At 33.8% G+C, this 13,346-nt stretch overlaps 1 long non-coding RNA gene, 4 other non-coding genes and 2 pseudogenes across 5 annotated transcripts; 6 read left to right on the top strand and 1 right to left on the bottom strand.

Moving 5' to 3' along the window:
* The first annotated feature begins 1,123 nt into the window (after positions 1–1,123).
* Positions 1,124–1,281, top strand: LOC117319715. Its single transcript, XR_004530807.1, has one exon. It is a non-coding gene; the product is annotated as a U1 spliceosomal RNA (small nuclear RNA).
* Positions 1,282–2,393: 1,112 nt separating this feature from the next.
* Positions 2,394–2,551, top strand: LOC117319714. The gene has a single exon (XR_004530806.1). It is a non-coding gene; the product is annotated as a U1 spliceosomal RNA (small nuclear RNA).
* A 1,113-nt stretch (positions 2,552–3,664) lies between these two features.
* On the top strand, positions 3,665–3,814 carry LOC117319717 (annotated as a pseudogene).
* A 1,063-nt stretch (positions 3,815–4,877) lies between these two features.
* Positions 4,878–5,035, top strand: LOC117319712. The gene has a single exon (XR_004530805.1). It is a non-coding gene; the product is annotated as a U1 spliceosomal RNA (small nuclear RNA).
* Positions 5,036–8,487: 3,452 nt separating this feature from the next.
* LOC117319710 lies at positions 8,488–11,125 on the bottom strand. The gene is made up of 3 exons (XR_004530804.1): positions 10,760–11,125; positions 10,271–10,405; positions 8,488–8,950 (listed from the first exon to the last, which is right to left on the bottom strand). It is a non-coding gene; the product is annotated as an uncharacterized LOC117319710 (long non-coding RNA).
* Positions 11,126–11,801: 676 nt separating this feature from the next.
* LOC117319713 lies at positions 11,802–11,951 on the top strand (annotated as a pseudogene).
* Positions 11,952–13,013: 1,062 nt separating this feature from the next.
* LOC117319716 lies at positions 13,014–13,171 on the top strand. Its single transcript, XR_004530808.1, has one exon. It is a non-coding gene; the product is annotated as a U1 spliceosomal RNA (small nuclear RNA).
* The last annotated feature ends 175 nt before the right edge of the window (positions 13,172–13,346 follow it).

Genomic DNA, 13,346 nt, shown 5'->3' with positions numbered 1-13,346 from the left:
GGGTTAGGGTGGGGGGGAAACCCCCCCTTCGTCCCCCCGGGGGGGGCGCCCTCACCCCCAAAAAAAATCAAATACAAATGTTAAATACTAAATCCGAATAGAGTGTATTAACACTTGAGCCTTAAAATGCTTTTAGTTTCATTCAGAAAACAAACAACTGTTGGAAAACATTGCTAAACACATCATGGATCACTAATTCTTAAAAAGAGGAATTCTCCTCCCATTATTGATGGAGCTGAATTGTCTGCATACTGTACATAGGACAAAATCTTCTTTTAACGTTGAAACTATTTTTTATTTATTTTATTTATTTATTTATTTTTTTACAAATTTTGTTGTCATCCTGGCATTGATCAATATGTCTTCTCAGTCATGAAACTAAAACAATGAGTCATTTCTATCAACAAAATGTCCAGTAAATTTTAGCAATGATTTGTTTTAATTCTATGTCAAATAAAAGATCACAATTCATTAGCGACAAAAGTGATTAAAGGAAGAGAAGAAATACGTTCATGTTTCGTGATTTTCCATGTGAAAATATTAGACATCGGTCAAGTTATCAGAACTTTCATCGACAAAGGATTAACCGAAACACAATTTGTTGAACAAAACGATCTGTCTTAAGGGAGATAAATCTAACAAATGTACTGTCTACGTTAATGACACCAATGTGCACATCAATGTGAAACACACATCATCAAATATGTACCATTGGTAACATCTTAGTTTTTCTCTCAAAATACGGATCAATTGACTCCTCTACCTATATATATCCTACTCTACCTATATATCAAACAACTGAACCGTATTGTGATATTTAGCCAATATATTCCAGCAATCGTTGTAAATACGTCAGATATGTATGGTGTACGTTTACATTTTTGTCAATATCAGAAATACTTCCAAAATATTTCTTTGTTTGTCTATATAGAATCTTTCTTACACATCAATCCTCAATTCACTTTTCCACACATGTTTTTCCATTGAAACAGGATATCGAAGAAATTCGGTTTGGAGACAGGTGTAGTTATAAGAACTTCATATTGATACTGGTTCTAAATAAGAACACTGTATATTTCTTCTTTGAAAGTACTTTATCAGTAAAGAAACTATTCGTAGTATCATACTTACCTGTGTAGGGATAACCGTGGTCAAAAGGGCGGTTTCCCCAGGGTGAGGTCTGTCCATTGCACAGCGGACAGACTGACCCCTGCGATAACCTAATGGTGACTCGGGCACGCAATTTGTTAGTGTGGGGATCTGCGTTCGCGCTCATCCCCGAAAAAAATCAAATACAAAATGAAATACCAGCTTCGATTGGAGTGCGTTAACGATTGAGCCTTAATATGGTTTTACTGTCATTCAGAAAACATCTGTAGGAAAATATTACTAAACACTCGATATCTCTGTAATTCTTACAAAACAGGAATTCCCTTTACATTAATTAATGATGTTTTGTCTTTATAATAAACATAAAACGAAACCTTCTTGTGTTGTTTATACTATTAATTAACAAATATTGATGTCATCCGCTCATTTATAAATATGTCTTCCCAAATCATGAAACTAAAATAATGAGTTATTTCTATCAGCAAAATGTTCAGTTAATATAAGCAATTATTGTTTTAATTTGATGTCACATACACGATCACAATTCATTAGCGACAAAAGAGATTTTAGGGAGAGAAGAAATGCGTTTATGTTTCGTGATTTTCCATGTACAAATATTAGACATCGGTCATGTTATCACAAAAGACTATCACTTGTCTATATCAATCTTTCATCAACAAAGACTCTTTTTCAACATTTTATTTTCATTAATATTTTGATCATTTGAAGCCCTTTAAAACCAAAACACAATTTGCTAAACACAACCATCTGTCTTAAGGGAGATAAATCTAACAAACGTACTGTCTACGTTAATGACATAAAGGTGAACATCAATGTGAAACACACACTCGATCATCAAATATGTACCATTGATAACATCTTATTGTTTTTCTCTCAAAAGACAGATCAATTTACTTCTCTACCTATATATATCCTCCTCTACCTATATATCAAACAACTGAACCGTATTGTGATATTTAGCCAATATATTCCAGCAATCGTTGTAAATACGTCAGATATGTATGGTGTACGTTTACATTTTTGTCAATATCAGAAATACTTCCAAAATATTTCTTTGTTTGTCTATATAGAATCTTTCTTACACATCAATCCTCAATTCACTTTTCCACACATGTTTTTCCATTGAAACAGGATATCGAAGAAATTCGGTTTGGAGACAGGTGTAGTTATAAGAACTTCATATTGATACTGGTTCTAAATAAGAACACTGTATATTTCTTCTTTGAAAGTACTTTATCAGTAAAGAAACTATTCGTAGTAGCATACTTACCTGTGTAGGGATAACCGTGGTCAAAAGGGCGGTTTCCCCAGGGTGAGGTCTGTCCATTGCACAGCGGACAGACTGACCCCTGCGATAACCTAATGGTGACTCGGGCACGCAATTTGTTAGTGTGGGGATCTGCGTTCGCGCTCATCCCCGAAAAAAATCAAATAGAAAATGAAATACCAGCTTCGATTGGAGTGCGTTAACGATTGAGCCTTAATATGGTTTTACTGTCATTCAGAAAACATCTGTAGGAAAATATTACGAAACACTCGATATCTCTGTAATTCTTACAAAACAGGAATTCCCTTTACATTAATTAATGATGTTTTGTCTTTATAATAAACATAAAACGAAACCTTCTTGTGTTGTTTATACTATTAATTAACAAATATTGATGTCATCCGCTCATTTATAAATATGTCTTCCCAAATCATGAAACTAAAATAATGAGTTATTTCTATCAGCAAAATGTTCAGTTAATATAAGCAATTATTGTTTTAATTTGATGTCACATACACGATCACAATTCATTAGCGACAAAAAGAGATTTTAGGAAGAGAAGAAATGCGTTTATGTTTCGTGATTTTCCATGTACAAATATTAGACATCGGTCATGTTATCACAAAAGACTATCACTTGTCTATATCAATCTTTCATCAACAAAGACTCTTTTTCAACATTTTATTTTCATTAATATTTTGATCATTTGAAGCCCTTTAAAACCAAAACACAATTTGCTAAACACAACCATCTGTCTTAAGGGAGATAAATCTAACAAACGTACTGTCTACGTTAATGACATAAAGGTGAACATCAATGTGAAACACACACTCGATCATCAAATATGTACCATTGATAACATCTTATTGTTTTTCTCTCAAAAGACAGATCAATTTACTTCTCTACCTATATATATCCTCCTCTACCTATATATCAAACAACTGTACCCTATTGTGATATTTAGCCAAAATATTACAGTAATCGTTGTAAATACGTCAGATATGTATGGTGTACGTTTACATTTTTGTCAAAACCAGAAATACTTCCAAAATATTTCTTCATTTGTCTATATAGAATCTTTCTTACACATCAATCCTTAGTTCACTTTTCCACACATGTTTTTCCATAGAAACAGGATGTCGAAGAAGTTCGGTTTGGAGAGAGGTGTAGTTATAAAGACTACACATTGATACTGGTTCTAAATAAGAACACTGTATATTTCTTCTTTAAAAGTACTTTATCAGTAAAGAAACTATTCGTAGTATCATACTTACCTGGTGCAGGGATAACCGTGGTCAAAAGGGCGGTTTCCCCAGGGTGAGGTCTGTCCATTGCACAGCGGACAGACTGGCCCCTGCGTGGAGACACAGGCACGCAATTTGTTAGTGTGGGGATCTGCGTTCGCGCTCATCCCCGACAAAATCAAATACAAATGTTAAATACTAAATCCGAATAGAGTGTATTAACACTTGAGCCTTAAAATGCTTTTAGTTTCATTCAGAAAACAAAAAACTGTTGGAAAACATTGCTAAACACATCATGGATCACTAATTCTTAAAAAGAGGAATTCTCCTCCCATTATTGATGGAGCTGAATTGTCTGCATACTGTACATAGGACAAAATCTTCTTTTAACGTTGAAACTATTTTTTTATTTATTTTATTTATTTATTTATTTTTTTACAAATTTTGTTGTCATCCTGGCATTGATCAATATGTCTTCTCAGTCATGAAACTAAAACAATGAGTCATTTCTATCAACAAAATGTCCAGTAAATTTTAGCAATGATTTGTTTTAATTCTATGTCAAATAAAAGATCACAATTCATTAGCGACAAAAGTGATTAAAGGAAGAGAAGAAATACGTTCATGTTTCGTGATTTTCCATGTGAAAATATTAGACATCGGTCAAGTTATCAGAACTTTCATCGACAAAGGATTAACCGAAACACAATTTGTTGAACAAAACGATCTGTCTTAAGGGAGATAAATCTAACAAACGTACTGTCTACGTTAATGACACCAATGTGCACATCAATGTGAAACACACATCATCAAATATGTACCATTGGTAACATCTTAGTTTTTCTCTCAAAATACGGATCAATTGACTCCTCTACCTATATATATCCTACTCTACCTATATATCAAACAACTGAACCGTATTGTGATATTTAGCCAATATATTCCAGCAATCGTTGTAAATACGTCAGATATGTATGGTGTACGTTTACATTTTTGTCAATATCAGAAATACTTCCAAAATATTTCTTTGTTTGTCTATATAGAATCTTTCTTACACATCAATCCTCAATTCACTTTTCCACACATGTTTTTCCATTGAAACAGGATATCGAAGAAATTCGGTTTGGAGACAGGTGTAGTTATAAGAACTTCATATTGATACTGGTTCTAAATAAGAACACTGTATATTTCTTCTTTGAAAGTACTTTATCAGTAAAGAAACTATTCGTAGTATCATACTTACCTGTGTAGGGATAACCGTGGTCAAAAGGGCGGTTTCCCCAGGGTGAGGTCTGTCCATTGCACAGCGGACAGACTGACCCCTGCGATAACCTAATGGTGACTCGGGCACGCAATTTGTTAGTGTGGGGATCTGCGTTCGCGCTCATCCCCGAAAAAAATCAAATAGAAAATGAAATACCAGCTTCGATTGGAGTGCGTTAACGATTGAGCCTTAATATGGTTTTACTGTCATTCAGAAAACATCTGTAGGAAAATATTACTAAACACTCGATATCTCTGTAATTCTTACAAAACAGGAATTCCCTTTACATTAATTAATGATGTTTTGTCTTTATAATAAACATAAAACGAAACCTTCTTGTGTTGTTTATACTATTAATTAACAAATATTGATGTCATCCGCTCATTTATAAATATGTCTTCCCAAATCATGAAACTAAAATAATGAGTTATTTCTATCAGCAAAATGTTCAGTTAATATAAGCAATTATTGTTTTAATTTGATGTCACATACACGATCACAATTCATTAGCGACAAAAAGAGATTTTAGGAAGAGAAGAAATGCGTTTATGTTTCGTGATTTTCCATGTACAAATATTAGACATCGGTCATGTTATCACAAAAGACTATCACTTGTCTATATCAATCTTTCATCAACAAAGACTCTTTTTCAACATTTTATTTTCATTAAAGGGACTAAATGGTTAGATTTCAATAATTTCTACATGCATTTGATTTCCGGAAAGCGTTGTGATACTTGAAATTAAATTGTTTACAAAATTATGACACTTTTTGTGAAATATTGGCAATGTTTATCAACTTCGAATTATCGCTGAACAACATTTGTTGTTTACATCGGAGAGAGCCGAGTGCGTCACATGATTTCAGTATCCTCGCTTTCACCCGACGAAAATGGAATCGAGGTAAGTGTAAACATTTGTCACGTGTATGTAGAACTTGTAATTACTTTGCAATCGGATGGTTTATACGGTCTCGAGGAGTACCGATCGTTATTCACTATTGTTGATTGAGAGCTCAAACAGATAAAAGTACGTATAACCCTCAGAAGTAGCATGTAAAATTTTGACATTCGGCAATGGGGCCTCCAAAGGGGACTTCGTTTCGTTTATTGTGATGTAGGAAAATATTATTATTATTCATCTTTGAAGTGTTCATTCAATTCAATATCGTCCCAATGTAAGAAATCGAAGTGTAAACTCAAATTGGAATTGCTATTTTGTATGACCGTAAGTGCTGTGACGACGTAACAGCTATACAGTTGTAACCAGACATATATGTCTCTGTTGTAACATACAAAAAAAATGCCGATCACTAACGTGATAGGCCTACCCAAAAGTGAATTCGATTTAAATCTGATTAATGGAGATCGACATTGTAAATTGATTGCACTGAGAGCAATACACAAACTGTAGGTCTAGATATAAGAAAAAATAATTCAGTTTTACACAGAAATTGTAATTTATTCGACTGTTTGAATCCCTCGGCCTTTCAGATTGACATCCTAATTAAAAATCGGAACCTTCATTGAGTTAGTAGTTTTTGCACTTAACTTTGCTTCTGTTTAATGATTATAGTTAAAATGTTGTTGAAAGCCTTGTACGTTATTTAATGAATTATATAATTAAATATGTACGTTAACAAATGGATAACACTGATACATGGTAAAAGATGGATATGAGTATTGTTGATTATCTCATATCAATAATGTATTATCTCACTTATATCAATTTATCATCGATATAAATGAGATATTTAAATCACAATACTGATGTCCATACTGTTTTAATAATTCAATGATTAGCGGACAGTCTCAATGACAGTCATGGATTGAGGAATTGGATTATTCTCAAGTTTACCTACATGTACAATTATGTTCATTTACAAAAAAAAATGTATATGTTACATGTTCTTGTATTTCAGTCAACCTCAATATCATCTTGATTGGCAAGTCAGCAGAGCATGCAGTCTAATTATATATGGGTAGAGGTCAAGGTGACAGGAGTAAAGAAAATATAGAAATCGTGAAAATTTAAGCATTTTATTGGTAATCACTTTGTCCGTTTGCCCATACACATAAGCTGAATTATCTTATTTCAAGGAAGTTGTTTTGACACCTGTGCAGTGAAAAGGTTTGATATAAAATCAAAATAAATTACATTACATCATTGAATTCATGGAAACCTTTTGTTTTATGTACCATATTTCATATGCATCAGTTTTCACTGATACTGGCTTATGTAAAACAAGAGGCCAATTGGCCTTAATGGTCACCTGAGTTTTGAAATATTCAATTTAATTGACCCTTTTTAACCTCGCCCAGAAGGTCAGTCAGGGCCAACATGTGCATGCGATCAAGCTGTCATCCCATGCTGATAATGTTAATGAAGTTAGAATGAATTTCAATAGAAATCAAACAAATGCTGATCAAAATTGTGATTTCCCTATATAAATTTAGTCCCCCATCAGGGTTATGAAATTCACAATTTTTGTTAAAGACACCAGTATATGATTCTACCATATCTGCGAGCTGAGATGATCTTTCAAATTTTAGTCAATTTGACCCTTTTTGACCCTGCCCCTCAGGTCCCTGGAGGTTGGGACTATGTAATCCACAGTTTTGGTTGACCTTTTGACCATGAAAGCTTACTGACAAATTGTTTAAAGACAAACAACGAAAGACGACGGACAAAAGTCAGTTAGAATAGGTCACTTCATACTTCATCTCAGGTGACCTAAAGATCTAACCCTAATTTATCAGAATATCAACAGAACAGTGACTTATGATGTTGATAATACACTAAACAGTAAATGCACAGTACAATTTGTCTCACAAATAGTTTTGATAGAGAAAACACTGAGAAAAGTCAAACATGAATATAAAGAATTTACCACATTTTATTTATTGTCTTGCTCAGATGTAAGCATTGGCATCAATGACTAGAGAAAGTTGACTGCCATGACTAGTGACTTAACATCAATGACAATTGTTGGCATCCGTGATAATTGAGTGTTGACATCAATGACTATTGAGTATTATGGAGTGTTGACATACATGACTTGAGTATTATGGAGTGTTGACATACGTTACTAATGAGTACTAGTGAGTGTTGTCATCCATGACTATTGAGTATTAGTGAGTGTTGACATATATGACATGAGTATTAGTGAGTGTTGACATAAATGACTATTGAGTACTACTACTGGTGAGTGTTGTCATCCATGACTATTGAGTACTAGTGTGTGTTGACATTAAAGACTATTGAGCACTAGTGGGTGTTGACATCAATGAATTTTGAGAGTTTATAAATTACTTGTGAGGACAGATATTCAAAAGTAATATAACAAGTATAAGTATAAGTAGTATAACATTGCCACATAATTCTCCTGACCAAATTTCATTAAATCCATTTAATTGTTCAGGACTAGTAGAATTTCTAAAAGAGTTTCCATTCTGACCAGTGAACTAAAAAAATGTTAATAATAAGACCATTACAAAGGGCAATAACTCTGCAAACTACTGTCAAAAACTACTGTCCAATAATTTCTATTTTTGAAGTTGTCTGAGATCTTGTCGATATATGGCTGCTTATAAAGTTTTATCAAATTTGGTATATTCTGACATTTACTCAAGTTATTCAAATATTGTGTTGACAATGTTGACAGACGAATGCCGGACGCCTCAGTATGGCATACTCACCTTGGTCCTTCAGACCAGGTCAGCTACTAAACGTAAGGACAGATATTCAAAAGTAATAGTCTCTGGAACGTGATTAGTCTCAAAATGTCAATTATTCCCATTCATCTTAATTGGGATTTCTTCTCCTCTACCATTTGGGCAGTAGATGGTGGAGGAGCATGGGCTAGGAGTTTGAATCTTCTGGGATCTATTTGATGCAAGGGTTTTGGCTAGATATTCCAGTTCTATCTGTTATTCTGTTGGCCACTATCAGATTGATGAGTCCCTGGATGTGTTGGTATGTCCTTTCCACCTTGTACGGCACTTTTTGTCCTCCAAGAACTTTTGTGTTATAAATCCTGTGATATCTATAAGAAGAAGAAAAGATATTTTCTTACACAAAATCAATGTAATTTCCAGTTACACAAACCAACAAAATGTGTAAAATTGGCAATATTATAATCATGCCTTATATTGATTTATATTGATTTATCATGCAAAGATGGCTCTTCACGATATTTTGTCTGATTTTTCATAAAATAATTCGCCTGTCAACATTTTCTCAACTCACATTCAAGCTTAATTAGCCTCTACACACAATCAAGGCTTCTGCTGGGTCTTAAATATGTATACCAGTATCAATAGTTGAAAAATGTAAATTCAACACAACATATGTTGTGTTTCGCTTACGTTTTCGGGCCTAATGACTATCTTAAGGCATGATATTGTATATGTGACATCATAATGTGGTATCCAAGACGTCAAATAAATGAAGCGTTACTGCGTATGAAGATGGCCATTAGGCCCGAAAATATATAATGCAAAAAAAAAAAAAAAACATACTAAATTCACGAAATTGATACTCCAGAAGTTTTTCAATCTCCAATTGCACAATATCTTACCAAATACACTAAGAATTCAGCAATTTTCAACAAGTGTTAAAAGTAGAGGATACATGTGTAACAGGAGATCAGGAGATAATGTAGCGTAAGCGGCCAGACCGGGGTTCCAACCCGGGCCTCCGAACACCAGCCGGATGCTCTACCAACTATTGAGCTACCTGGTCACTGATGATCGACTCAGTCCAGTCCCGCTACACATGCATGCAGCTCATGCATGAATTATAGTGGTCAAAACTGATTGGTTCACTTATTCTGATTCAAATTATTAATTACAAAAAAAATCCATTATTGGTAGCTGCTAAACAAAAACAATATATCAAATCCATTCATTTTAATTAGAAAAAAAAATTGTTATCGAAAATTGATCGGTTGGTGGTATCTGATTACAAACCAATACATGTATAGGAATTGGTTATGTTTTCAAACTGATTATATACAATATGTGTCATATACTATAGACCAAAACATGTAATCAAACTTGACGCCTATATACATATATATATCTACATTTTTTTGTATATCAATATGCAAATCATAACGTAACATAACAGTTCACAGTGATACATGACTTGTGTTGTATGATTATGAGAATTTTGAATGTTAATTAGCATCGACAGAAACTATTCCACGACTTTTTAATTATACGACTCAACAGAGACCTATATAGGTCTCTGGACTCAATAAATAAATAATGTTCTTCCTTCGCATCCAAATGCTAATGATTTATATAAATATTTCTTAATTAATGGCCTCAAGGATTAGTAATTAATTAACTATGAAAAATACCTAAGTGCGACTAGTAATAGTGTCGTCCGTAGTGGCTGCATGTACTCCATGTCGCCTGTGGTCATCTTCATTGGCTTCAGTTTCTTTATGACCAGATCTATACGTACGCTCTAGATCTCAGGCTTGCTTTCAAAACTGTACAACGGAATATTAATAACACAATTTAAACTTAATGTGTAATATACAGGCAGTCTAACAAAAGCATAAAGTCATCAAGTTTACTTTCTGGTATAATACGATTAATTTGACAAATGTCAAAATTCCCTCTTGGGCGCCCCCCTTTGATTTGTATTCCCATTTAGGACATGTTGAGGCCAATACCAAGCGATTCATGCCGTGTTAACACTACGTGACCTTTCTTAAGCTTAATCTCGATATCAGTTGTTACCATTTATGATAATTATGTATCATCAAGTACTATCAAGTCATCATCTGGGCGTACACGACAGTTGATCTACGAAACATCGAAGTCCAGTGCTGTCAACTAACCTGTTCAAGGCATTAGCTTGGCCAAAGGAGGGTCTGTTTTAATCCCTTCGGTCTTTTTTAACTGATGTCATCTGCTTGCTCTGTCTCTAAGATACGTGTTCGTCTTTGTGAAGTTAAAATCACGTTCTCGATTATTCGTTTCTTCGTGCTCTCGGTTAAAACTGATTCAGGACCCTTCCACTTAGATCGGGTGTTCGCCATTTTTGTTATGATGTTTCCAATTTCCCGCATCGCGCATGCGCAAAGGTACGCAGAGGTATTTGTTTACACACATCGAAAACTAATAATATGAAATAACTACTAGGTTAGTCAAATTTATTTTATTTTTTTCATTAAATTTTAACAAATTGTTATGGACACTTTTGAAATGTATAATTAACATAAAGTGCTTAACTTTTTACATCATTTTAAATCGTATACCCTTTTTTATATATTATTTAAGTGGAAATCTAGCCATTTAGTCCCTTTAATATTTTGATCATTTGAAGCCCTTTAAAACCAAAACACAATTTGCTAAACACAACCATCTGTCTTAAGGGAGATAAATCTAACAAACGTACTGTCTACGTTAATGACATAAAGGTGAACATCAATGTGAAACACACACTCGATCATCAAATATGTACCATTGATAACATCTTATTGTTTTTCTCTCAAAAGACAGATCAATTTACTTCTCTACCTATATATATCCTCCTCTACCTATATATCAAACAACTGTACCCTATTGTGATATTTAGCCAAAATATTACAGTAATCGTTGTAAATACGTCAGATATGTATGGTGTACGTTTACATTTTTGTCAAAACCAGAAATACTTCCAAAATATTTCTTCATTTGTCTATATAGAATATTTCTTACACATCAATCCTTAGTTCACTTTTCCACACATGTTTTTCCATAGAAACAGGATGTCGAAGAAGTTCGGTTTGGAGAGAGGTGTAGTTATAAAGACTACACATTGATACTGGTTCTAAATAAGAACACTGTATATTTCCTCTTTAAAAGTACTTTATCAGTAAAGAAACTATTCGTAGTATCATACTTACCTGGTGCAGGGATAACCGTGGTCAAAAGGGTGGTTTCCCCAGGGTGAGGTCTGTCCATTGCACAGCGGACAGACTGGCCCCTGCGTGGAGACACAGGCACGCAATTTGTTAGTGTGGGGATCTGCGTTCGCGCTCATCCCCGACAAAATCAAATACAAATGTTAAATACTAAATCCGAATAGAGTGTATTAACACTTGAGCCTTAAAATGCTTTTAGTTTCATTCAGAAAACAAACAACTGTTGGAAAACATTGCTAAACACATCATGGATCACTAATTCTTAAAAAGAGGAATTCTCCTCCCAGTATTGATGGAGCTGAATTGTCTGCATACTGTACATAGGACAAAATCTTCTTTTAACGTTGAAACTATTTTTTATTTATTTTATTTATTTATTTATTTTTTTACAAATTTTGTTGTCATCCTGGCATTGATCAATATGTCTTCTCAGTCATGAAACTAAAACAATGAGTCATTTCTATCAACAAAATGTCCAGTAAATTTTAGCAATGATTTGTTTTAATTCTATGTCAAATAAAAGATCACAATTCATTAGCGACAAAAGTGATTAAAGGAAGAGAAGAAATACGTTCATGTTTCGTGATTTTCCATGTGAAAATATTAGACATCGGTCAAGTTATCAGAACTTTCATCGACAAAGGATTAACCGAAACACAATTTGTTGAACAAAACGATCTGTCTTAAGGGAGATAAATCTAACAAACGTACTGTCTACGTTAATGACACCAATGTGCACATCAATGTGAAACACACATCATCAAATGTGTACCATTGGTAACATCTTAGTTTTTCTCTCAAAATACAGATCAATTGACTCCTCTACCTATATATATCCTACTCTACCTATATATCAAACAACTGAACCGTATTGTGATATTTAGCCAATATATTCCAGCAATCGTTGTAAATACGTCAGATATGTATGGTGTACGTTTACATTTTTGTCAATATCAGAAATACTTCCAAAATATTTCTTTGTTTGTCTATATAGAATATTTCTTACACATCAATCCTCAGTTCACTTTTCCACACATGTTTTTCCATTGAAACAGGATATCGAAGAAATTCGGTTTGGAGACAGGTGTAGTTATAAGAACTTCATATTGATACTGGTTCTAAATAAGAACACTGTATATTTCTTCTTTGAAAGTACTTTATCAGTAAAGAAACTATTCGTAGTATCATACTTACCTGTGTAGGGATAACCGTGGTCAAAAGGGCGGTTTCCCCAGGGTGAGGTCTGTCCATTGCACAGCGGACAGACTGACCCCTGCGATAACCTAATGGTGACTCGGGCACGCAATTTGTTAGTGTAGGGATCTGCGTTCGCGCTCATCCCCGAAAAAAATCAAATACAAAATGAAATACCAGCTTCGATTGGAGTGCGTTAACGATTGAGCCTTAATATGGTTTTACTGTCATTCAGAAAACATCTGTAGGAAAATATTACTAAACACTCGATATCTCTGTAATTCATACAAAACAGGAATTCCCTTTACATTAATTAATGATGTTT

The sequence above is a fragment of the Pecten maximus genome, unplaced genomic scaffold (genome assembly GCF_902652985.1).
Source record: "Pecten maximus unplaced genomic scaffold, xPecMax1.1, whole genome shotgun sequence".
In the NCBI taxonomy this organism is placed as follows: Eukaryota; Metazoa; Mollusca; class Bivalvia; order Pectinida; family Pectinidae; genus Pecten; species Pecten maximus.
Note: the sequence above shows the minus strand (reverse complement) of the source record. Positions and strands in the feature narration are given on the sequence as shown.